This window comes from Phyllobates terribilis, unplaced genomic scaffold, assembly GCF_046119375.1.
Source record: "Phyllobates terribilis strain yellow unplaced genomic scaffold, ASM4611937v1 Scaffold_342__1_contigs__length_2020279, whole genome shotgun sequence".
Taxonomy (NCBI): domain Eukaryota; kingdom Metazoa; phylum Chordata; class Amphibia; order Anura; family Dendrobatidae; genus Phyllobates; species Phyllobates terribilis.
Genome location: NW_027363102.1, coordinates 1,769,446 through 1,793,006, shown reverse-complemented (window position 1 = coordinate 1,793,006; position 23,561 = coordinate 1,769,446). Strand labels below are relative to the sequence as shown.

The 23,561-nt window shown below is 47.7% G+C and overlaps 7 non-coding genes and 2 pseudogenes across 7 annotated transcripts; all 9 read left to right on the top strand.

Annotated features, from left to right (window-relative positions):
- Nucleotides 1-5,354: 5,354 nt before the first annotated feature.
- Nucleotides 5,355-5,556, top strand: LOC141222155 (U2 spliceosomal RNA; annotated as a pseudogene).
- Nucleotides 5,557-6,665: 1,109 nt separating this feature from the next.
- Nucleotides 6,666-6,856, top strand: LOC141222206 (U2 spliceosomal RNA). The gene has a single exon (XR_012290054.1). It is a non-coding gene; the product is annotated as a U2 spliceosomal RNA (small nuclear RNA).
- A 1,109-nt stretch (nt 6,857-7,965) lies between these two features.
- Nucleotides 7,966-8,156, top strand: LOC141222205 (U2 spliceosomal RNA). Its single transcript, XR_012290053.1, has one exon. It is a non-coding gene; the product is annotated as a U2 spliceosomal RNA (small nuclear RNA).
- A 1,109-nt stretch (nt 8,157-9,265) lies between these two features.
- LOC141222204 (U2 spliceosomal RNA) lies at nt 9,266-9,456 on the top strand. The gene has a single exon (XR_012290052.1). It is a non-coding gene; the product is annotated as a U2 spliceosomal RNA (small nuclear RNA).
- Nucleotides 9,457-10,565: 1,109 nt separating this feature from the next.
- Nucleotides 10,566-10,756, top strand: LOC141222203 (U2 spliceosomal RNA). The gene has a single exon (XR_012290051.1). It is a non-coding gene; the product is annotated as a U2 spliceosomal RNA (small nuclear RNA).
- Nucleotides 10,757-11,865: 1,109 nt separating this feature from the next.
- LOC141222202 (U2 spliceosomal RNA) lies at nt 11,866-12,056 on the top strand. Its single transcript, XR_012290050.1, has one exon. It is a non-coding gene; the product is annotated as a U2 spliceosomal RNA (small nuclear RNA).
- Nucleotides 12,057-13,165: 1,109 nt separating this feature from the next.
- LOC141222200 (U2 spliceosomal RNA) lies at nt 13,166-13,356 on the top strand. The gene has a single exon (XR_012290048.1). It is a non-coding gene; the product is annotated as a U2 spliceosomal RNA (small nuclear RNA).
- Nucleotides 13,357-14,465: 1,109 nt separating this feature from the next.
- LOC141222164 (U2 spliceosomal RNA) lies at nt 14,466-14,543 on the top strand (annotated as a pseudogene).
- A 5,542-nt stretch (nt 14,544-20,085) lies between these two features.
- LOC141222130 (U2 spliceosomal RNA) lies at nt 20,086-20,279 on the top strand. The gene has a single exon (XR_012290000.1). It is a non-coding gene; the product is annotated as a U2 spliceosomal RNA (small nuclear RNA).
- Nucleotides 20,280-23,561: the final 3,282 nt, after the last annotated feature.

Here is a 23,561-nt window from a genome sequence, read left to right as displayed (position 1 = left end):
ATAATAGGCTCTGAGCCTTTATATACCTGCGCACAGCAGCAGCCACCTTCAGTCTGCTGCTGGACAGCCAGCAGCAGCACGAGAGGTAAGTAATCAGCAGCCCTCCTGCTAAGGGTAGACAGCTGCTCGTTCCACCCCACCCCCCGCCTTAATTGGTTCTCCTCCCTTCCAACGGTGTTGAGGCGGGTGGGAACAGCAGGGGGTGAGGGTGCTGTGTTTAAAGAGGTGGAGTTATGCAGATCTAAAACGCGTGGATTGCAGCAGCAGCAAGCCGAAAAGTGCAGGCATGTAAGGGATCTAGAGGTTGACAACATGTCTTCTTAACGGGAGTCCAGGAGCTCATCTCCACAAATGGACTCTTCAGGATCCTTGGGTGGCTCCGTAGTTCGAAACCAATTCTGGTTATCGCTTCTCGGCCTTTTGGCAAGATCAGTGGTGGTTTTCTGCTGCTGGTGTTGTTTGGAGGGCAGTTGTGACTGGGGTTCCCCCTTGTGGGGCCCTAGTGTGCGATTGAGCGGCGATTGTGTTTATCTGCTGTAAAAATGGTGGAGAAAACACGTGGATTAGAGGACTCGGTCCGTCTGAAGGTGGCTGCAGGTCATGAAGGAGAAATCGGTTTGGACCAAGTTTGCGTTGATGTCTTGAAGAACATTAATGGCTTGAAGGTAACGGATGTATTGGCACTGCAGGATTTTCAGAAACAAGGAATTTATGATATCACTTTTGTTTCTTTGAGTATTTGCCAGAGAGTCTACATGGAGTTGGTACGAATGAAGGAAGAAAAGGAATTGAAATGCCTAGAGTTTATTGCACTGGAACCTCTGTTCCAGCAGACATATAAGTATGTGGTTGTGCACATGTATAACCCTAAAGTTCCGGATGAGACTGTTTCCAATTTTTTAGCTCGGTATTGTAGTGAGGTTAAATTTTTGGGAAGAATGAAGAACAAATACAATTATCTAAATGGCAAGAGGAGATATGTTGTAAAACTGAGACCGGATGATAGAGCTATTGGGGGTGCCAAGAGCATTCCTGCACAGTTTTCTATCGGAGGAGAAAGGGGATTTTGTTTTTATAATGGACAGATGGAATATTGTAGGAAGTGTCATGAGTTTGGACATGTTCAGAAAGATTGTCCAGTGCAAGGTGATGTTTGTAGAGGTTGTGGGAAATCTGGGCATGTTGCAAGTGGTTGCCCAATGAATAAGGTGTGTGATTTGTGTGGACATGCAGATCACCTTGCAAGGAAATGTAGATTGTGGGCTCAGATTCCTAGGTCACAGGTGGACGCTGAAGAGAGGCAGAAGAAGACTCGGCAGGAAAGTGGGGAGGAGGGCGAAGGCTCAGACTCAGAGGGGGAAAGCCAAAAACAAGATGGTGGTAGGGGAAGAGACCATGCGGTGCCCAAGATGGAGGAAAAGGGGCGGAGCCAGAAGAAAGTTGGTTTGAGGGAGGGGCTGGAAGTAATAAACAAAGTAGCTGATGTGCATGGCCCGGGTGATGGGATGGATTTGTCTAATATGGCGGAGTCAGTGAATCCTGTTTTGGGAAGAGATGGGGGTGAGGAAATGGAGGTTTTGGAGGAGGAGGATTCTGATTCGGATGGAACTATAACCCCTCAGCAGCGTGATAGGGTTAACAGTGATTGGAGTGAAAATGAGGAGGAAGATGATGGCAAGGAGGAGAGTTATGCCTCCGTGATTAAAAGAAGTAAGGTGGAGGGGTGTTGGTCTGGGGGGCAGGAAGATCCAGTCTCCCTAAGACCAGGTTATTCTAACAGGGACTCGAGTTCTGAGTCGCCTGATATACGTAGAAAAGTGGGTGGCAGGAGTGGGTTTTCTCCTGGTTCATGATGGATCGGGTATGGTGGAGATTTTTTCCTGTTGTTATGATGGCGTTGTGTGTTGCTTCTCTGAATGTACGAGGGATTGGTTCTGCTTGTAGGAGAGCAGGGATACTGGAGTACATTGAGAGTGTGAATGCAGATATTGTCTGTCTGCAGGAATGTGTAATTAAATCTGCCCCGCATGAGAGTGAGTGGAATAAGGGGCAATCTTTTTGGTCCCCATGCTCAGAAAACAGGAATGAAGGGGTGGGCATTTTACTGTGTAATTCCAGTCTAAAGGTTTTAGAGTTTAAGGTAATCATACCTGGGAGATGTTTGTTTTTATTAGTGGATTTTTTAGGTCAGCGGGTACGGGTTTTTATTGTTTATGCCCCTGCTGATAAACAAGCAAGAGTTGGGTTTTTGGAGTCTCTAAAGTTGTTTTTACCAGGCAGAGACTTCACTATAGTGGCTGGAGATTTTAATTGTGTCAGATCCGCAAAAGATCGTAAGAGCTCTACGGAAGGTAGGACTGATGTTACGTCTAATATTTTAAATCAGATTGTGCAGGATTTACGCTACACGGATGCTGGTCTGATGGTTGGGCCAAGTGATAAGTTCACATACATATCAGATAGTGGACGTAGTGTTTCCCGAATTGACTATGTTTTTATGTCTGAAGGGATTAAGGTGGCCAAGTGCAACCACGTGATGACGACTTTTTCTGACCACAAGATGATAGTGGTAGATCTGTGTATAGCTGAGTCCCTGGCTTTTGGAAAGGGACTCTGGAAGCTGAACGTAAGCCTGCTGGAAGAGGAGAGTGTTAAGGTTGGTTTTAATAAAGTGTTTTTGTCTTGTGTGTCTGAACAGCACCTTTTTAAAGATTTGCTAGAGTGGTGGGACTGGGCTAAGGAGAAATTTGCATGTTATTTTAAAGGGGTTTGTTTTAGGAGAGCGAAAGCCAAAAGGGATCATGATGCTGCTGTTATTTCAAAATTGGAAGTACTCCATAAGTTTAAGAGAGCGGGGATGGAGGTGGATAAAGAGATTGCAGATTTGAAGGACGAACTGAAGAAGATACTTATTGAAAAAGGGAAGACTATTATGTTTAAGGCAAAAATAAAGCACATGGAGGAAAATGAGCAATGTTCGAGATACTTTTTTAAAAAATGTTTTAAACCTAAAGGGGTTTTTAAGTCTGTTTTTTCTCCTGCAGGGGAGGTATCTGGGGATGAGATGATTGGCAGTATTCTTTCCTTTTATGAAACACTCTTCTCTAACGATAGTAGAGCCAGTGATGCGGAAATTAATGATTATTGCAAAGTATTAACTAATAATATTCCTGAGGAGAAAATTGGGTTTTTAAGTGAGGAGGTTGGGAAAGATGAAATTAGACGGGCAGTGGATGGCTTGGCGAAAGGCAAGACGCCAGGCTGTGATGGTCTTCCTGCTGAATTTTATGTTAGATTTTGGGATATTATAGGTGTGGAGTTTTCCCGGGTGGTGCAATATGGTTTTACTCATGGGATTTTATCGGTTTCTATGCGTAGGGGGATTGTTACGCTGATTCATAAGAAAGGGGACATGAGGGATATTAAAAATTGGAGGCCCATAACATTGTTAAACAGTGATTACAAAATTATTTCTAAAATTGTGGCTGGTAGACTGGCAGATGTGATAGGTGATATGGTGGGGGAGTATCAGGCATGTGCAGTGCCTGGTAGGAAAATTTCAGATAATTTGCTGCTTCTAAGAGACTTAATTTATCAGGCTAATTTGAATAAGAATGCTCTTTTGTTACAGTCGGTGGACCTGGAGAAAGCCTTTGATAAAATATCACATAGATTTTTGTTCTCTGCTTTAAGTCACCTTGGTGTTCCGGATAAATTATTGATGGTCATTAAGAGTTTTTATTGTGGGGTCAGTAGCCAGATTTTAGTTAATGGGCATGTGAGTTCCAGTTTTAATATTTTATCGGGAGTTAGGCAGGGTTGTCCCCTGTCACCAATTCTTTTTATCTGTGTGGTGGAGGCCCTTTTAAAAAGTGTGCAAGTTGACAAGTGTGTGGCTGGTGTTTTTATTCCTGGGGGATCCGGGGGTCCAGTCAAGTCTTTAAGTTATATGGATGATATTGTTTTTACTTGTGGTTCACAAGCGGATCTCAATAGAGTGAATTTGCACGTAAGGATTTTTTGTTGTGTGGCTGGTATGGCGGTGAATTGGGGAAAGTGCCAGCTTTGTAACTTTGGGAGGCAGGTTGAGGTTAACGTGGCAGGAGTGGAGAGTAGGGAGGAAATTGAGGTTCTTGGTGTCATCTTTGAGAAGGAACTGAAAGGGAAAAGCAGCCTGAAGATTCTAGAAGACAAAATGGATCAGAAGTTGAACTTTTGGAAACTAAGGAACCTGTCGCTGAGAGGGAAAGTGCTGGTAATCAAGTCTGTGATTCTCCCGCTTCTGCTGTACACTGCTTTGATTTTCCCACCTGCTGTGCTTTGGACAAAGAGAGTGACAAGGAAACTGTTTGTGTTTTTTTGGGGATCCAAAATGGAGAAACTAAGAAGAGGAATGGTTATGTGTTCTGTGGAAAATGGGGGTTGTGATTTTCCTAACATTGACTTATTTTTAAGAATGCATTATTTTTTGAACATTTATTATCCCAGTGTAATAACAGGACTGCGGACATGTGCAAATATTTAGCAGGACGGCTTTTCCAGAAATGGAGCTGGTGTGAGAAGGATTTAAGAAAACCAGTTTCGTTTGTGATACCGTTTTTTTATGTGGTGCTTAGGTCCTTCTATGATCAAAATGGGATAAGCTCCATGGTTAGACCGGACAAAAAACTGATTGTCTCAGGTATTAAGAAGAAGGAGATGTTATGTGATGTGCCGTTTTGTAATAATGCACAGTCTGGACAGGTGTGGAAGCTTTTTTTCATGCGTGGAATCAGCAACAGACAGAAGGATGTAACCTGGATGGCGTTGCATGGATGCTTGCCAACAAGGGCTTTTTTGAATGACCGGGGGATAAAGGTTCAAGAACTATGTCCTAGGGAAGGTTGCAATAAGGTGGAAACAATACAGCATATTTTTTGGGACTGTTTTTTTGCTAAAAAGTTTTTACCTTGTTGTCACGTATGTTTGTTGCTTTAGTTGGTTTTCATTGTTTCGATTTTGAAAGGATTTTAATAGGTCAAGATTTTAAGTACTCGCAAAGGAAGCGGGCAAGCTGGATTATTTTTGTCATATATAAAGAGGTTTTATGGGACGTTCGGAATTTGGTGATTTTTAAAAAGATTGTTTTTTCCCCCATGGAATGCAGAAAGATTTTTCTTGCTAGACTGTTTTATGCCTATTTATTGGATAAAAAGAAGTATGGTGAGACAGCAGCAGAAGCACTCTGGAACTTTTCACATTGGACTTCTTACAGTAAGTAACAGTTAATTGCAGGGTTGTGTTTTTTGGGATTTTGTTTTTGTTTTTCCGAATGATGATTTGAGAACCCGTTATGTGAATATGCGCTATGATGCATAAATTAATGTGGGTCTTAATCTGAGGAAAAAAAAAAAAAAAAAAAAATCTGTTCTTATCAGTTTAATATCTGATACGTCCCCTATCTGGGGACCATATATTAAATGGATTTTTAGAACAGGGAGATGGAAAAAGAGCTTGCTCTGTCCACTCCACGCATTGACCTGGTATTGCAGTATCTCCAGGACCGGTGCACCCCTTCTTTAATGCAGTTTCTAAAATCAGAAAGTATTGAATTCAATGTTTTTTGTTCATTTTGCTTGTTTGTCGGATTTTGGGATGGACTCTTTGGCTTTGCTTTTCTTCTCCTCATTGGATTTTTCATGTTCAAAGTTGCAGAAGCCAGATGACAAGCTCATTTTGGTTCAACTTCAGCAACTGTGCATTGCATTGCCATGTAATGTAACGCAATGCTATCTTTTTAGCTCTCCCTCTTTACTTCCTTTTGGATAAACAGACATATTAGGCAAGCATTTTGGAGCTTTCACCTAAATAACTACAGGTGGTGAGATAAGCTGCACAATATAATTGACCTTTCAGTATATTGTTGCACACACACCATCTATTTAGCAAATGCCCTTGTTATCAACAGCAGCCTTTTAAACTCACCTGAGCTAACAGGTATGTGCGCTGGTTACTCTGCTGCGCTTAAAATTTCTTTTTTGGTTTGCTACAATGCCTTTTCTGAAACGTTGTCTCCCTCTGCTGGAACACTGACTTCTTTCAATTAATGCCTGCAGACTATAAAAGAGAACCCAACCCAAAAAGTTTGGTTGATTAGTCTGTGGCATTCTGTTAAACTGTTGCTTATGGCGGTCTCTGTGAGCTTCTCAGCGACATTCAGCCAGCCAGGTATCCTGCCTGCAGTAGATGGAATGTGGCAATGGAACGCTGGCTGCGCGTGTCATAATAGGCTCTGAGCCTTTATATACCTGCGCACAGCAGCAGCCACCTTCAGTCTGCTGCTGGACAGCCAGCAGCAGCAGGAGAGGTAAGTAATCAGCAGCCCTCCTGCTAAGGGTAGACAGCTGCTCGTTCCACCCCACCCCCCGCCTTAATTGGTTCTCCTCCCTTCCAACGGTGTTGAGGCGGGTGGGAACAGCAGGGGGTGAGGGTGCTGTGTTTAAAGAGGTGGAGTTATGCAGATCTAAAACGCGTGGATTGCAGCAGCAGCAAGCCGAAAAGTGCAGGCATGTAAGGGATCTAGAGGTTGACAACATGTCTTCTTAACGGGAGTCCAGGAGCTCATCTCCACAAATGGACTCTTCAGGATCCTTGGGTGGCTCCGTAGTTCGAAACCAATTCTGGTTATCGCTTCTCGGCCTTTTGGCTAAGATCAAGTGTAGTATCTGTTCTTATCAGTTTAATATCTGATACGTCCCCTATCTGGGGACCATATATTAAATGGATTTTTAGAACAGGGAGATGGAAAAAGAGCTTGCTCTGTCCACTCCACGCATTGACCTGGTATTGCAGTATCTCCAGGACCGGTGCACCCCTTCTTTAATGCAGTTTCTAAAATCAGAAAGTATTGAATTCAATGTTTTTTGTTCATTTTGCTTGTTTGTCGGATTTTGGGATGGACTCTTTGGCTTTGCTTTTCTTCTCCTCATTGGATTTTTCATGTTCAAAGTTGCAGAAGCCAGATGACAAGCTCATTTTGGTTCAACTTCAGCAACTGTGCATTGCATTGCCATGTAATGTAACGCAATGCTATCTTTCTAGCTCTCCCTCTTTACTTCCTTTTGGATAAACAGACATATTAGGCAAGCATTTTGGAGCTTTCACCTAAATAACTACAGGTGGTGAGATAAGCTGCACAATATAATTGACCTTTCAGTATATTGTTGCACACACACCATCTATTTAGCAAATGCCCTTGTTATCAACAGCAGCCTTTTAAACTCACCTGAGCTAACAGGTATGTGCGCTGGTTACTCTGCTGCGCTTAAAATTTCTTTTTTGGTTTGCTACAATGCCTTTTCTGAAACGTTGTCTCCCTCTGCTGGAACACTGACTTCTTTCAATTAATGCCTGCAGACTATAAAAGAGAACCCAACCCAAAAAGTTTGGTTGATTAGTCTGTGGCATTCTGTTAAACTGTTGCTTATGGCGGTCTCTGTGAGCTTCTCAGCGACATTCAGCCAGCCAGGTATCCTGCCTGCAGTAGATGGAATGTGGCAATGGAACGCTGGCTGCGCGTGTCATAATAGGCTCTGAGCCTTTATATACCTGCGCACAGCAGCAGCCACCTTCAGTCTGCTGCTGGACAGCCAGCAGCAGCAGGAGAGGTAAGTAATCAGCAGCCCTCCTGCTAAGGGTAGACAGCTGCTCGTTCCACCCCACCCCCCGCCTTAATTGGTTCTCCTCCCTTCCAACGGTGTTGAGGCGGGTGGGAACAGCAGGGGGTGAGGGTGCTGTGTTTAAAGAGGTGGAGTTATGCAGATCTAAAACGCGTGGATTGCAGCAGCAGCAAGCCGAAAAGTGCAGGCATGTAAGGGATCTAGAGGTTGACAACATGTCTTCTTAACGGGAGTCCAGGAGCTCATCTCCTCAAATGGACTCTTCAGGATCCTTGGGTGGCTCCGTAGTTCGAAACCAATTCTGGTTATCGCTTCTCGGCCTTTTGGCTAAGATCAAGTGTAGTATCTGTTCTTATCAGTTTAATATCTGATACGTCCCCTATCTGGGGACCATATATTAAATGGATTTTTAGAACAGGGAGATGGAAAAAGAGCTTGCTCTGTCCACTCCACGCATTGACCTGGTATTGCAGTATCTCCAGGACCGGTGCACCCCTTCTTTAATGCAGTTTCTAAAATCAGAAAGTATTGAATTCAATGTTTTTTGTTCATTTTGCTTGTTTGTCGGATTTTGGGATGGACTCTTTGGCTTTGCTTTTCTTCTCCTCATTGGATTTTTCATGTTCAAAGTTGCAGAAGCCAGATGACAAGCTCATTTTGGTTCAACTTCAGCAACTGTGCATTGCATTGCCATGTAATGTAACGCAATGCTATCTTTCTAGCTCTCCCTCTTTACTTCCTTTTGGATAAACAGACATATTAGGCAAGCATTTTGGAGCTTTCACCTAAATAACTACAGGTGGTGAGATAAGCTGCACAATATAATTGACCTTTCAGTATATTGTTGCACACACACCATCTATTTAGCAAATGCCCTTGTTATCAACAGCAGCCTTTTAAACTCACCTGAGCTAACAGGTATGTGCGCTGGTTACTCTGCTGCGCTTAAAATTTCTTTTTTGGTTTGCTACAATGCCTTTTCTGAAACGTTGTCTCCCTCTGCTGGAACACTGACTTCTTTCAATTAATGCCTGCAGACTATAAAAGAGAACCCAACCCAAAAAGTTTGGTTGATTAGTCTGTGGCATTCTGTTAAACTGTTGCTTATGGCGGTCTCTGTGAGCTTCTCAGCGACATTCAGCCAGCCAGGTATCCTGCCTGCAGTAGATGGAATGTGGCAATGGAACGCTGGCTGCGCGTGTCATAATAGGCTCTGAGCCTTTATATACCTGCGCACAGCAGCAGCCACCTTCAGTCTGCTGCTGGACAGCCAGCAGCAGCAGGAGAGGTAAGTAATCAGCAGCCCTCCTGCTAAGGGTAGACAGCTGCTCGTTCCACCCCACCCCCCGCCTTAATTGGTTCTCCTCCCTTCCAACGGTGTTGAGGCGGGTGGGAACAGCAGGGGGTGAGGGTGCTGTGTTTAAAGAGGTGGAGTTATGCAGATCTAAAACGCGTGGATTGCAGCAGCAGCAAGCCGAAAAGTGCAGGCATGTAAGGGATCTAGAGGTTGACAACATGTCTTCTTAACGGGAGTCCAGGAGCTCATCTCCACAAATGGACTCTTCAGGATCCTTGGGTGGCTCCGTAGTTCGAAACCAATTCTGGTTATCGCTTCTCGGCCTTTTGGCTAAGATCAAGTGTAGTATCTGTTCTTATCAGTTTAATATCTGATACGTCCCCTATCTGGGGACCATATATTAAATGGATTTTTAGAACAGGGAGATGGAAAAAGAGCTTGCTCTGTCCACTCCACGCATTGACCTGGTATTGCAGTATCTCCAGGACCGGTGCACCCCTTCTTTAATGCAGTTTCTAAAATCAGAAAGTATTGAATTCAATGTTTTTTGTTCATTTTGCTTGTTTGTCGGATTTTGGGATGGACTCTTTGGCTTTGCTTTTCTTCTCCTCATTGGATTTTTCATGTTCAAAGTTGCAGAAGCCAGATGACAAGCTCATTTTGGTTCAACTTCAGCAACTGTGCATTGCATTGCCATGTAATGTAACGCAATGCTATCTTTCTAGCTCTCCCTCTTTACTTCCTTTTGGATAAACAGACATATTAGGCAAGCATTTTGGAGCTTTCACCTAAATAACTACAGGTGGTGAGATAAGCTGCACAATATAATTGACCTTTCAGTATATTGTTGCACACACACCATCTATTTAGCAAATGCCCTTGTTATCAACAGCAGCCTTTTAAACTCACCTGAGCTAACAGGTATGTGCGCTGGTTACTCTGCTGCGCTTAAAATTTCTTTTTTGGTTTGCTACAATGCCTTTTCTGAAACGTTGTCTCCCTCTGCTGGAACACTGACTTCTTTCAATTAATGCCTGCAGACTATAAAAGAGAACCCAACCCAAAAAGTTTGGTTGATTAGTCTGTGGCATTCTGTTAAACTGTTGCTTATGGCGGTCTCTGTGAGCTTCTCAGCGACATTCAGCCAGCCAGGTATCCTGCCTGCAGTAGATGGAATGTGGCAATGGAACGCTGGCTGCGCGTGTCATAATAGGCTCTGAGCCTTTATATACCTGCGCACAGCAGCAGCCACCTTCAGTCTGCTGCTGGACAGCCAGCAGCAGCACGAGAGGTAAGTAATCAGCAGCCCTCCTGCTAAGGGTAGACAGCTGCTCGTTCCACCCCACCCCCCGCCTTAATTGGTTCTCCTCCCTTCCAACAGTGTTGAGGCGGGTGGGAACAGCAGGGGGTGAGGGTGCTGTGTTTAAAGAGGTGGAGTTATGCAGATCTAAAACGCGTGGATTGCAGCAGCAGCAAGCCGAAAAGTGCAGGCATGTAAGGGATCTAGAGGTTGACAACATGTCTTCTTAACGGGAGTCCAGGAGCTCATCTCCACAAATGGACTCTTCAGGATCCTTGGGTGGCTCCGTAGTTCGAAACCAATTCTGGTTATCGCTTCTCGGCCTTTTGGCTAAGATCAAGTGTAGTATCTGTTCTTATCAGTTTAATATCTGATACGTCCCCTATCTGGGGACCATATATTAAATGGATTTTTAGAACAGGGAGATGGAAAAAGAGCTTGCTCTGTCCACTCCACGCATTGACCTGGTATTGCAGTATCTCCAGGACCGGTGCACCCCTTCTTTAATGCAGTTTCTAAAATCAGAAAGTATTGAATTCAATGTTTTTTGTTCATTTTGCTTGTTTGTCGGATTTTGGGATGGACTCTTTGGCTTTGCTTTTCTTCTCCTCATTGGATTTTTCATGTTCAAAGTTGCAGAAGCCAGATGACAAGCTCATTTTGGTTCAACTTCAGCAACTGTGCATTGCATTGCCATGTAATGTAACGCAATGCTATCTTTCTAGCTCTCCCTCTTTACTTCCTTTTGGATAAACAGACATATTAGGCAAGCATTTTGGAGCTTTCACCTAAATAACTACAGGTGGTGAGATAAGCTGCACAATATAATTGACCTTTCAGTATATTGTTGCACACACACCATCTATTTAGCAAATGCCCTTGTTATCAACAGCAGCCTTTTAAACTCACCTGAGCTAACAGGTATGTGCGCTGGTTACTCTGCTGCGCTTAAAATTTCTTTTTTGGTTTGCTACAATGCCTTTTCTGAAACGTTGTCTCCCTCTGCTGGAACACTGACTTCTTTCAATTAATGCCTGCAGACTATAAAAGAGAACCCAACCCAAAAAGTTTGGTTGATTAGTCTGTGGCATTCTGTTAAACTGTTGCTTATGGCGGTCTCTGTGAGCTTCTCAGCGACATTCAGCCAGCCAGGTATCCTGCCTGCAGTAGATGGAATGTGGCAATGGAACGCTGGCTGCGCGTGTCATAATAGGCTCTGAGCCTTTATATACCTGCGCACAGCAGCAGCCACCTTCAGTCTGCTGCTGGACAGCCAGCAGCAGCAGGAGAGGTAAGTAATCAGCAGCCCTCCTGCTAAGGGTAGACAGCTGCTCGTTCCACCCCACCCCCCGCCTTAATTGGTTCTCCTCCCTTCCAACGGTGTTGAGGCGGGTGGGAACAGCAGGGGGTGAGGGTGCTGTGTTTAAAGAGGTGGAGTTATGCAGATCTAAAACGCGTGGATTGCAGCAGCAGCAAGCCGAAAAGTGCAGGCATGTAAGGGATCTAGAGGTTGACAACATGTCTTCTTAACGGGAGTCCAGGAGCTCATCTCCACAAATGGACTCTTCAGGATCCTTGGGTGGCTCCGTAGTTCGAAACCAATTCTGGTTATCGCTTCTCGGCCTTTTGGCTAAGATCAAGTGTAGTATCTGTTCTTATCAGTTTAATATCTGATACGTCCCCTATCTGGGGACCATATATTAAATGGATTTTTAGAACAGGGAGATGGAAAAAGAGCTTGCTCTGTCCACTCCACGCATTGACCTGGTATTGCAGTATCTCCAGGACCGGTGCACCCCTTCTTTAATGCAGTTTCTAAAATCAGAAAGTATTGAATTCAATGTTTTTTGTTCATTTTGCTTGTTTGTCGGATTTTGGGATGGACTCTTTGGCTTTGCTTTTCTTCTCCTCATTGGATTTTTCATGTTCAAAGTTGCAGAAGCCAGATGACAAGCTCATTTTGGTTCAACTTCAGCAACTGTGCATTGCATTGCCATGTAATGTAACGCAATGCTATCTTTCTAGCTCTCCCTCTTTACTTCCTTTTGGATAAACAGACATATTAGGCAAGCATTTTGGAGCTTTCACCTAAATAACTACAGGTGGTGAGATAAGCTGCACAATATAATTGACCTTTCAGTATATTGTTGCACACACACCATCTATTTAGCAAATGCCCTTGTTATCAACAGCAGCCTTTTAAACTCACCTGAGCTAACAGGTATGTGCGCTGGTTACTCTGCTGCGCTTAAAATTTCTTTTTTGGTTTGCTACAATGCCTTTTCTGAAACGTTGTCTCCCTCTGCTGGAACACTGACTTCTTTCAATTAATGCCTGCAGACTATAAAAGAGAACCCAACCCAAAAAGTTTGGTTGATTAGTCTGTGGCATTCTGTTAAACTGTTGCTTATGGCGGTCTCTGTGAGCTTCTCAGCGACATTCAGCCAGCCAGGTATCCTGCCTGCAGTAGATGGAATGTGGCAATGGAACGCTGGCTGCGCGTGTCATAATAGGCTCTGAGCCTTTATATACCTGCGCACAGCAGCAGCCACCTTCAGTCTGCTGCTGGACAGCCAGCAGCAGCACGAGAGGTAAGTAATCAGCAGCCCTCCTGCTAAGGGTAGACAGCTGCTCGTTCCACCCCACCCCCCGCCTTAATTGGTTCTCCTCCCTTCCAACAGTGTTGAGGCGGGTGGGAACAGCAGGGGGTGAGGGTGCTGTGTTTAAAGAGGTGGAGTTATGCAGATCTAAAACGCGTGGATTGCAGCAGCAGCAAGCCGAAAAGTGCAGGCATGTAAGGGATCTAGAGGTTGACAACATGTCTTCTTAACGGGAGTCCAGGAGCTCATCTCCACAAATGGACTCTTCAGGATCCTTGGGTGGCTCCGTAGTTCGAAACCAATTCTGGTTATCGCTTCTCGGCCTTTTGGCTAAGATCAAGTGTAGTATCTGTTCTTATCAGTTTAATATCTGATACGTCCCCTATCTGGGGACCATATATTAAATGGATTTTTAGAACAGGGAGATGGAAAAAGAGCTTGCTCTGTCCACTCCACGCATTGACCTGGTATTGCAGTATCTCCAGGACCGGTGCACCCCTTCTTTAATGCAGTTTCTAAAATCAGAAAGTATTGAATTCAATGTTTTTTGTTCATTTTGCTTGTTTGTCGGATTTTGGGATGGACTCTTTGGCTTTGCTTTTCTTCTCCTCATTGGATTTTTCATGTTCAAAGTTGCAGAAGCCAGATGACAAGCTCATTTTGGTTCAACTTCAGCAACTGTGCATTGCATTGCCATGTAATGTAACGCAATGCTATCTTTCTAGCTCTCCCTCTTTACTTCCTTTTGGATAAACAGACATATTAGGCAAGCATTTTGGAGCTTTCACCTAAATAACTACAGGTGGTGAGATAAGCTGCACAATATAATTGACCTTTCAGTATATTGTTGCACACACACCATCTATTTAGCAAATGCCCTTGTTATCAACAGCAGCCTTTTAAACTCACCTGAGCTAACAGGTATGTGCGCTGGTTACTCTGCTGCGCTTAAAATTTCTTTTTTGGTTTGCTACAATGCCTTTTCTGAAACGTTGTCTCCCTCTGCTGGAACACTGACTTCTTTCAATTAATGCCTGCAGACTATAAAAGAGAACCCAACCCAAAAAGTTTGGTTGATTAGTCTGTGGCATTCTGTTAAACTGTTGCTTATGGCGGTCTCTGTGAGCTTCTCAGCGACATTCAGCCAGCCAGGTATCCTGCCTGCAGTAGATGGAATGTGGCAATGGAACGCTGGCTGCGCGTGTCATAATAGGCTCTGAGCCTTTATATACCTGCGCACAGCAGCAGCCACCTTCAGTCTGCTGCTGGACAGCCAGCAGCAGCAGGAGAGGTAAGTAATCAGCAGCCCTCCTGCTAAGGGTAGACAGCTGCTCGTTCCACCCCACCCCCCGCCTTAATTGGTTCTCCTCCCTTCCAACGGTGTTGAGGCGGGTGGGAACAGCAGGGGGTGAGGGTGCTGTGTTTAAAGAGGTGGAGTTATGCAGATCTAAAACGCGTGGATTGCAGCAGCAGCAAGCCGAAAAGTGCAGGCATGTAAGGGATCTAGAGGTTGACAACATGTCTTCTTAACGGGAGTCCAGGAGCTCATCTCCACAAATGGACTCTTCAGGATCCTTGGGTGGCTCCGTAGTTCGAAACCAATTCTGGTTATCGCTTCTCGGCCTTTTGGCTAAGATCAAGTGTAGTATCTGTTCTTTTAAGAACACAAGAGCTACGATCTACACTTGACGAGAGCGATCGAACTCGGAAGGAGAAGAGCTTCGGAGCCCAGCTGACATCGGAGAAGGAAGGCGGATATCGGTGGGAGGAAGAAGCTCTAAAGAATCCAGAAGAAGACGAAGACTCGGAGAAGAATCGGGCTGTCCTGTGGAATCTTCGAGGAAGAAAATCATCGAGACAAAGACCTTTCGGGGAATTTGTCCAGAACACGACAGGAGAAGAATCTGCATAGCTCCACCCATTCCGGGAAGAGTTCCAGATCCAGCTCCAAGAAGTAACTGCAGGAGGAAAGCCATGGCAAGCGCTGCGAGAAAGGCCGAAAAGAAGAGCCTGGAGCAGGGGACAGCCAGGAGGGCCCAGCCAGGAGCCGATTCTGACCCCAAGGACTCTGCCTCCACGACTGGCCAGCAGAAGGGACCCCAGAAGCCCCGCCACGAAGCTCCAGCCCTGGAGCCATGGATGCGGCAGACGGTGGCCCTGAAGCTGAAGGAAGTGGATGGGAGGGTGCCGGACATGTCCTCGGACGTGTTCTGCCAGAAGATGCTGCTGGATCGAGGCTTCTCCAGGTCGGACACCCTCAGCATCCAGACCTTCTTGACGGTGATCTTCTTCGTCACCTTCGCCACTGTGAACACCTGCAGGAGGTTCTGGGAAATGGTAAGCGCAAAAGGACCGGATAATTCTTTCTCTGCCTTTACAGGTAGCTGCCCTATCCAGAAGGACGAAAGGAGGATCACGGTCTCCATGCGCAACCCGCACACCCCAGGCCAAGACATCTGTACCTTCCTGAGACGCTTCTGTTTGGTTGTGAAGGAACCTTCTCACATCCTGAATGGACTCGGCTTCTGGACAGGTAAGTGGTCGGTGACCGTTAGACTTCACAGGGACCTGGCGTACTCAGACGGACTTCGGCACCTGCCCCCGACATTCTCCCTTTGGCAACTCCTACGGCCTCATCTATTACCCGGACATGCCGCGGAACTGCAGGAGATGCGGCAAGAACGGCCACGAGATGAAGGACTGCAAGGAGGATGCCTGCAGGATTTGTCGAGTGACGGGACAAAGCTCGAAGGACTTCCCGAAGAAGACGTCCTGCAACCTGTGTGGGCTGGCGGCTCATCTGTACAAGGATTGCCCCAAGCGTGAGAGATCCTGGGCATCGGTGGTTGCGACGACCCCAGCTACGGAGGACAAGGCCCCGACGACCAGGCCTGTGAAGGTCAAGGACGCGACGACCAAGGCCCCAGCGGCCAAGGCCGAGACGACCAAGGCCAAAGCGGTCAAGGAGTCGGTGGCCAAAGCCCCAGCGACGGTCCCAGCAGCTCCGAAGCAGAAGAAAAAGTCAAAGGAGGGTAAGAGTTCTGTCACCCCTCTCTCGATCCCTCCCCCCCCACCCCGGCCACCCCTGCTGAGGATTCCACTTCCTCTTCCTCCTTCCCCTACTCCTCAGCAGGTGTCCTTTCCCCTGCCCCGGCAGCCACTCTCCCTCCCCAGACCATGGTAGCGGTGGAATTAACCTTTCCTCCACCCGCCGCTATCTATTCCGAGGAGGATTTTCCCCTTCTTGTCTCCCCAGTTCCAACCCGGGGAAAGAGGAAGGTGGAGGACAGCCCTGCTACTGAATCCTCCAAAAAGAAGATTCTGGATTTCGTAGGCGAAAAGGAGGATACCCTCCCTGAGCCAGAAGAGATGGAGCACATGGTTGAGACCCTGGTGGCCGAGCCAGAAGAGGAGGAACTGGTGGTCGCCGAGATCGAGGCCGCGCTGCTTGACCAGATGGAGGAAGAGGGCCTGCTGGTGATCCCGTCACCAGCAGTCAACACCGACGAGGGACCACCCGACCGGAGTGGTAACTAAGGTGTATTGCCTGCACTAACTTTTTCTTTTTTCCCTACATGATGGCTAATATTAACTTATTTTCCATTAATGTCAGGAGCATCAAGGACAAGTTCAGACGTCAGACTATTTATGCCTTCCTTACTTCCCAGTTGTGTGATGTTTATATGTTGCAGGAATGTTCCCTTCCCTCCTCTAGGTCCTTCAAACATCTGGCCAGGGAGTGGTCCCATGGTCCATCCTACTGGTCCGGTGGGGGTGACTGCAAGTCTGCGGGGGTCGCAATTCTGATCAGGGGAGCGCATTCACGCTTGAGTCCGTCCAGGAGCTCATCTGCGGCAGGGCTCTTGTTGTAGATGGCAACTGGGCGGGAGAACCTGTCAGGTTCATCAACGTGTATGCGTCCCCACTGAAGAATGAGCGTTTGGAGCTTTTCCAGACCCTGCGGCTTCAGCTTGCCACCACCAGGACCTTAGTGATGGCCGGGGATTTCAACTGCCCCATCGAGGAGGATGGTCGTAGTTCTGGCACATCTGCCAAGTTGGACATCACGTCCAAGCTGCTCATCGAGATGGTAACCGAGGCCTCTCTTCAGGACGTGGTGGGCTCCATGGGGAGAGGCTCCACGAACTATTCATGGAGCCGACCCGATGGCTCACTCCGCTCCAGGATTGACTTTGTGTTCACCTCTCGGGCAGTCAGGCAGAGTAGGCACTCGATGGTCTCCTGCTTCTTCTCCGACCACAGAGCCATTCACTTACAAGGTGTCCTCGGCGACGGTTTTCCGTCCGGCCCCGGCTCCTGGAAGCTGAATTGTGCTCTGCTGGCTCAGGATGAAGTCGTGGAGGAGCTGAGAGCAGCCTACGCAATGTGGCAGTCCTACAAGGGTAGCTTCCAAACAGTCTCTGATTGGTGGGAATATGTTAAACTTGAGTTTCGCTGTTTCTTTCAGGCCAAGGGTCGACAACAGGCGTGTGAGAAGAGGAGGGACTTCAGAGGGCTGCAGCGCGAGCTGCGGTCGCTGCAGGACCTTCTTCACTGCGGCTGGGACGTGAGGGAGGAGCTGGAGGAGACCAAGAAGAGCCTGAAAAGGCACTTTGAGGAGGAGTCCAAGCGAATCGTCTTCCGTTCCAAAGTGGAGAATCTGGAGAAGGGTGAGAAATGTAACTCATTCTTTTTCAGGAAACTTCATGCCGGTCACACGCCCCTGAACGAGCTGCGAGACGAGAGCGGAAACATGCGACGTGGGAAGGAGGACGTGATGAGGGTCGTCAGCGACTTCTACAGCGAACTCTACTCCCACAAGACTACCGACCCCGACGCTGCTGATAAGTTCCTGTCAGGTATCACTAACCATCTTGATCCTGCAGGCACGGCAGCCTTGGACAAACCTCTGATGGTGGGCGAATTGCTCTCTGCCGCTAAATCCTTTAGGACCGGCAGGACCCCGGGCAGTGATGGTCTTCCAGCGGAGCTCTATGTAGCGCTGTGAGACCTCATCTGTCCGGACCTGTTGGACCTGTACGAGGAGATGGTGGTGGAGGGTAGAATGCCTCCATCTTTGAGGGAAGGAATGGTCACGATCCTGTACAAGCGGAAGGGAGAGAGGTGCGACCTGAGGAATTGGCGTCCCATCACTCTGCTCAACGTGGACTACAAGATCCTGGCCAAGACGATGGCGACACGACTTAAGACGGTCATCGGACGGATCATCCACCCGGACCAGACCTGCGGCATCCCTGGACGTCGCATCGCAGACAGCCTCGCTCTCGTGCGGGACACGGTCGAGTACATCAAGGTCCGCCGCGCACACGCGGCCCTGGTCTCCTTGGATCAGGAGAAGGCCTTCGACCGGGTTTCCCACGAGTTCATGGGCCGAGCTCTGCACCGGTTAGGTTTGGGTAACATGTTTTGTTCGTATGTCCGTCTGATGTATTTTGATATCCACAGCTCGGTGTTGGTGAACGGCTGGAAGACTGACCCCTTCCCTGTCCTCTCTGGGGTCAGACAAGGCTGCCCTCTATCACCTCTTCTTTTTGTTTGTGTTATAGAACTCTTCGCAGAGGCTATCCGGCAGAATGGAGAGATCAGAGGGATCACCGCACCGGGTCCGGGACGACACGAGGTCAAGTGCTCGCTCTACATGGACGACGTCACCGTCTTCTGCGCTGATCGTGGTTCAGTCGACGCCCTCGTCCAGACGTGTGAGAGGTTCGGCCGGGCTTCAGGGGCCAAAGTCAACTGCAGGAAGTCGGAAGCCATGCTCTTCGGGGATTGGCAGCCGGCCTCCTCTGCCCCCTTCCCCTTCAACATTCAACCGGATTTCCTCAAGGTGCTGGGAGTCTGGTTCGGGAAGGAAGGAGCGGCCCTCAAGTCCTGGCAAGAACGCTTGGCCAAGGTGAAGCAACGGATCGGACTCTGGAGCCTCAGACACCTCACTTGTGAGGGTAAGGCACTCGTCCTGCGTAATGAGGTCCTGCCCGTCTTGCAGTACACGGCGCAGGCCTGGCCCCCACACGTCACTGTGTGCAGGGCCATTACCAGGACAGTGTTTCACTTTGTCTGGGGATCCAAGATGGACAGAGTCAGGCGGGCCGTCATGTACAAGGAGCCTCGCAAGGGTGGGAAGGGCGTTCCAGATATCCCCACCCTCCTGCGATCCTCTTTTGTGTGTGGTTGTGTCCGCCGGACTTTGCAAGTCAAGAATGGCTCCGCGGGCAGGTCCATGTCTCGCTTCTTCCTGCTTCCTCTTTGGAGGCGACTCGGCTGGGACAAGTGGGACAGCTCCTTCCCCTACAACTGGACGACGCCATGGTTCTACGGAGACGTCGTTCGATTTGTGGGGGAGCATCAACTGGAGGGACTCAAGCCCGACTTGTGGAAGCCCAAAACTATCCACAAGCTAATCAGAGCCAAGGATGACGTGGAGAACATCACAGGACTTCACCAGGACACGCTGGAGACTGTGTGGACAAATGTGTCGTCTGACAGGCTGACCAACGGGCACAAGGACTTGTCGTGGATGGCGATTCAGGGCGGACTGCCCGTCCGGTCATTCATGCATGCCCGGAACCTGTGCAAGACCCGGTACTGCCCAAGGTGCCCCTTCGTGGAGGAAACATCTTTGCACACTTTTTAGGACTGCGGATTTGCACAGCGCCTATTGACTGCACTTGAGGACGACCTGAGGAACTCTGTCCCCAGGGCGAGCCTATCGCACCATTCTGTGCTTTATGGACTCTTCCCTGGGGTTCATACCGTCGGAGCCATCCAGGAGGCTTGTCGCCTTATGAACTGCTTCAAGGATGCCGTTTGGGTCGCCAGGAACCGGCTCATCTTGAGGAGGGAGAGGATGTCCATCCAGGACTGCCGTAGGCTGATCCACAGCCTGCTCAGAGACTATTCCATCATGGACGGTCCGGAGGACGAGGATGAGGACTAAACCCCTCCTCCCCCTCTCCCCTTATGTGTCTTGTCTTTCAATAAAGCTTCGGGCCTGTGATTTTCCCCTCCCCATCCCCTTTTTCCCAATCCCCATCCCTTATCACGGTTCGTCGTACTGTATTGATTGACATGCTTTTTCTTTCAGATTGAGTGTTTTGTGTAGCATAGGGGTGCGATGTGTCTAGTTAGTGCGTCGTATCCTCATGCTATGTAAATATGATGTAGAATTCTGTGTGTACTGGGCTGAGGCACTGTACACTGTCTGTTAACTTATTTTTTGTGCTAATAAAAGATATATTCAATCAAAAAAATCTGTTCTTATCAGTTTAATATCTGATACGTCCCCTATCTGGGGACCATATATTAAATGGATTTTTAGAACAGGGAGATGGAAAAAGAGCTTGCTCTGTCCACTCCACGCATTGACCTGGTATTGCAGTATCTCCAGGACCGGTGCACCCCTTCTTTAATGCAGTTTCTAAAATCAGAAAGTATTGAATTCAATGTTTTTTGTTCATTTTGCTTGTTTGTCGGATTTTGGGATGGACTCTTTGGCTTTGCTTTTCTTCTCCTCATTGGATTTTTCATGTTCAAAGTTGCAGAAGCCAGATGACAAGCTCATTTTGGTTCAACTTCAGCAACTGTGCATTGCATTGCCATGTAATGTAACGCAATGCTATCTTTCTAGCTCTCCCTCTTTACTTCCTTTTGGATAAACAGACATATTAGGCAAGCATTTTGGAGCTTTCACCTAAATAACTACAGGTGGTGAGATAAGCTGCACAATATAATTGACCTTTCAGTATATTGTTGCACACACACCATCTATTTAGCAAATGCCCTTGTTATCAACAGCAGCCTTTTAAACTCACCTGAGCTAACAGGTATGTGCGCTGGTTACTCTGCTGCGCTTAAAATTTCTTTTTTGGTTTGCTACAATGCCTTTTCTGAAACGTTGTCTCCCTCTGCTGGAACACTGACTTCTTTCAATTAATGCCTGCAGACTATAAAAGAGAACCCAACCCAAAAAGTTTGGTTGATTAGTCTGTGGCATTCTGTTAAACTGTTGCTTATGGCGGTCTCTGTGAGCTTCTCAGCGACATTCAGCCAGCCAGGTATCCTGCCTGCAGTAGATGGAATGTGGCAATGGAACGCTGGCTGCGCGTGTCATAATAGGCTCTGAGCCTTTATATACCTGCGCACAGCAGCAGCCACCTTCAGTCTGCTGCTGGACAGCCAGCAGCAGCAGGAGAGGTAAGTAATCAGCAGCCCTCCTGCTAAGGGTAGACAGCTGCTCGTTCCACCCCACCCCCCGCCTTAATTGGTTCTCCTCCCTTCCAACGGTGTTGAGGCGGGTGGGAACAGCAGGGGGTGAGGGTGCTGTGTTTAAAGAGGTGGAGTTATGCAGATCTAAAACGCGTGGATTGCAGCAGCAGCAAGCCGAAAAGTGCAGGCATGTAAGGGATCTAGAGGTTGACAACATGTCTTCTTAACGGGAGTCCAGGAGCTCATCTCCACAAATGGACTCTTCAGGATCCTTGGGTGGCTCCGTAGTTCGAAACCAATTCTGGTTATCGCTTCTCGGCCTTTTGGCTAAGATACCACATCTTGCCAGAAGGATTCTAAGCCAATCGTGCCCTTGGCCTTGAGGCATCGGCGGTGTAAAAGCCGTCTTAAGCCTCATGCTGCTTTAGGGGGCAGATACGCAAAGAAACCAAGAAGGCGATCGACCCTATCTACCTTTTGAAGATGGCATCAGCAGTAGCGGCCGCAGTGCGCTATGCCAGAGCTGGTGACCTTCGCATCAAGAACTCTTTCAAGATCGAAGTGGACGATGCATCCAAGGAGAAGATGACCTTGAAGTTTTTCGTGAGGAGAGTGCTGCTGGAGATCCTAGGAGTAAAGAGGGAAGACATCCTGGCCCTTCAAGATCGCCCCGGTTCCTTCACTTTGACTCTGGAGTCGGAGTATGCGTGCCAGAACCTCTTCCGCCAGATTCACCTGCACCTTTCAGATGAGGATCTTAAAGGACTCACCTTTGTCATCCTTTACTCCGGTGGGGAGAAGCCGCTCGTGGTTCAGATGAGCAACCCTCATGTTCCCTTAGTTAATATTATTTGCTTTCTTCAAAACTATTTCCCAGAACTGCGGTATTCCCACAAGGTCATGAATGAGGAAAACCTCTGGACGGGAAAGCATAAATTTTTTGTTAAATTTTGTGAAGATCCAAATGGCATTGGTGGTCAGCGTCATCCTCCGTCAAGTTTCCTGATCGGTAGGGAGCGGGGGCGCCTCTTCTACCCGGACATGCCCCTCTTCTGCCAGAAATGCATGTGTTTCGGTCACACTTATGAGAACTGCAAGGAGGAGGTGGCAATCTGTAAGAAGTGCTACAAGCATGGACATGCCACAATGGACTGTACCAATGAGATGGTGTGCAACATCTGCCGGGTCCCAGGTCACTCCTTCCGGGAGTGTCCTTTGAAGAAAAAGGCGGAAACCTATGCTGAAACGCTGGCAAAGCAACCTGCCCGTGTGCCTCCATCTGCTCCCGGGGGGCAGAGGCAACCCTCTGCTGTTCCTGCTCCTGCGGGTGCGTCTACAGCGCGGGGGCAGTCTTCTAGCTCTCCAGTACCTGCTCCACAGACCAAGCCTGCTAGTACATCAGGTGGTACGTCTGCACCTGCTGCACAGAGGAAGCCAACCAACCCTCCTGCTCCTGCTGCTAAGGGGGGTCCCACCGGTGTTCCTGTATCTACTGTGCGAACACAACCCCCTGTAGGCGGGTCCACAAGCACTTCAGTGCCTGCTGCACAGGGAAAACCTGCCAGTTCTCCTATTCCTGCTGCGCATAAGCCCACGTCTATGCAGAAACCTCCAGCTGAGAAACCTGTCCGTCCTGAGAGGAGGGAAGCTTCATCTAAGGACTGGGCTGCTGATTCTGATCCGGGTGATATGGTGGTGGAGGGGAGTCCCTCTGCTGAAATCGGGACATTTAGCTCGGAGGAAGAAGCAATGGAGCTGGAAACTCGTAGGAAAAGGAAAACAGATGATAGGTCTGATGAGAATGTGGCCAGGGAGACTTCCAAGAAGTGTCCATTAAAACCAAGTCTTCTGCAATACAAGCCAATGGCTCCCGCTGCCCCTCCTGAGGAGCCAAGGCCTTCAGACCCTATAAACATCTCTTTTTCGGACTCAGAAGTGCAGAGCCCGTTAACATCGGTGGGCTTTATGTCTGATTCTGACAGTAGTGTGACCTGAACTATCCTATCATGACCTCATCAATTAAAGTAGCCTCGCTCAATGTGAGGAGTATAAGGGGCTCTACAAGAAGGGCTGCTTTGTTTTCCTACCTGTCAACAGTGGACTGTGATGTCTTTTGTTTGCAAGAATGTAACATTGACTTTGATATGAATTATGCAGATTTAAGAAAAGATTGGCCTCATGGGCCCTCTATCTGGTCCGGAGATAATGAAAATCGTTCCTCTGGCATTGGAGTGCTGTTTAGGTCGCATGACTTTAAAATCAACTCTTTTGTGGACATTTCTTCTGGACGTGCTCTTTTCTTAAATATTAGTTTTAAAGGTGTGGACTTTAGACTTTTGAACATTTATGCTTCTCCGGTGAAGGAAGAGAGACATCAGTTGTTTGAAGATGTGCAATATTACCTACCTGGTTCATCGCCTCTGATGTTCTGTGGGGATTTCAATTGTGTCTTGCCTGGTGAAGGGAGAAGCGGGAGTTCC